Raw genomic sequence first — 2,118 nt, forward strand, 5'->3', positions numbered from 1 at the left:
CTACAACAATCCAGTGCATGGGACGATGCTCCAACCAACTGAGCCACATCAGTTAGGGCTGGAAACTCCTTTTTTGATCTGAATATAAATAGACAAATTAGGGCATTTGGCATTTTTAGCAAATATTTATCAGGGAAAAAGATAAATTATTGATGATAAACTCTAAACTCACTTTTTTCTGATTTTGATTTCACAAATGCAAATTATCCTGTTTTTTACATACACATAGTAAAAAATCATTAATATAATATGGTATTTAAGTAAGTATAATAACTTATGATTATCTTAATGACACATTTTGTCACTAAAACTTGATATTAGGGTTTATGTATATAATTTTATTTACATATTTCTCTCATACATTTGTATATTCTTGCACAATTTTTTGGACAGAAAGATCTTTGGGGTAGGGAGTAGGCAAGAATGCTTCTTTCAGGAGGATATATTATTAAGCAGGGAAGGAGGAACAGGATGCTTACATGGTAAGATAAAACACATCAAAAGTGATCCCAAGTGACTCTCTAACCCATTCATATTTCTATTATTGGTGCATCACCAGCTATAAATACAGTATTGCTTTTAGGAAGTCAGGGTCTGCATGTTGCAGGTCCTCAATGCACTCATTCAGCAAATATTTACCGATCACTCACTACATAGGCAATGATCCAGGTGCTGGGGATACAGCAGTGAATACAACAGGAAAGTTTTACCTGCTGTAATGAGTTGAATTGTGGCCCTCAAAAGATAAGTTCACTGTGGACCTCAGAATTTAACCTTGTTTGGAATAAGGGTCTTTGCAGATGTAATGAAGGTAAGGATCCCAAGATGACATTAGAGTGAGCTCTAAATTCAATCTATTAGATAGAAAAGGAGACAGACCTAACTGAGATAGACCCAGTTAGAAGAAGACCATGTGAAGAAATGGGCCAAGATTGGAGGGTTGCCAACTGGCACCAGAAGCTGTGAGAGAGGTATGAACCCCATTGTTCCTCGGAGCCACCCCTAGGAACCACCCCTGCTGACATCTTGATTTTGTACTCTGGACTCCAAAACTGTGACAATGTAAATTCTGTTGTTAAAGCCAAAGGTTTATGGTGATTTGGTACAGCGTGGCTCCAGGAAACTAATCCAGGAGTGAGGAGATGCACAAAAGCAAAAACAAAAAAGGAAAGAAAGGAGGGAAGGAAGGAAAGAAGGAAGGAAGGAAGGAAGGAAGGAAGGAAGGAAGGAAGGAAGGAAGGAAGGAAGGAGGGAGGGAGGGAGGAAGGGAGGGAGGAAGGGAGGAAGGAGGGAGGGAGGAAGGAAGGAAGGAAGGAAGGAAGGAAGGAAGGAAGGAAGGAAGGAAGGAAGGAAGGAAGGAAGGACATAAGTTATTTTAAATGGTGATAAGTGCTAGGAAGACAGCAGAAAAGAGGTGTAAGGAAAAGTCATGAACCCAGCTCCTCAGGGGCCTCACAGCAGGTTTACTGAGACTACTAGCCTTTTGAGATTGGCTGTATGTGAGAGTCTGCAGAGGGGCTAAGAATATGGTACACAAAGATGCTTGATGTTCTTGAGGAAATGCCTAAAAAAGTAGCATATAGAAAGTATACAAAACAGACTACAAGTGAGAAGCTGGATATATTTAAAGTAAAACCAGATGTTAAAAAGTTAGAAGACCACCTTCAGGGTGGCCAAATAGAAGAGATGATTCTTCAGGCTGAAAATGAACTAAATTTGATGAGAATAATGATACAGTGGAAACCATGGGAGCCTTTCATGGAAGGTCCTCTGCCAACTAATGGAACTGGCCAAGATAATCATCATCAAATGACTTGTGTGTTAAAGGGAAACTTATGTAATTAAATGTTCTGTTACATCCAAATGTTTTCATATTATTGACATCTTATAATAAAAAACAACAACTGATGCAGAACATATTTAGGAGACTTGTTGAAACTGCTGCTTACCCTAATAGGGACTTGTGAATCCGTTTTTGTTAAAACATTGATGAAAATTATTTCAAAGATGATGTTTTTTAAAATAGAGGTTCTTGGAAGATTTAAAAGTTAATTGGAAAAATTCCCACATATTTTAATGCGGAGGCCATATTTGAAAGGTGAAATATTTTTAGTAGTC

The 2,118-nt window shown here is 38.1% G+C and overlaps 1 pseudogene; it reads left to right on the forward strand.

The window, feature by feature from the left end:
• Positions 1–1,429: 1,429 nt before the first annotated feature.
• LOC132238848 (NADH dehydrogenase [ubiquinone] 1 alpha subcomplex subunit 5-like) lies at positions 1,430–1,799 on the forward strand (annotated as a pseudogene).
• Positions 1,800–2,118: the final 319 nt, after the last annotated feature.

This window comes from Myotis daubentonii, chromosome 7 (assembly GCF_963259705.1).
Source record: "Myotis daubentonii chromosome 7, mMyoDau2.1, whole genome shotgun sequence".
Classification (NCBI taxonomy): domain Eukaryota; kingdom Metazoa; phylum Chordata; class Mammalia; order Chiroptera; family Vespertilionidae; genus Myotis; species Myotis daubentonii.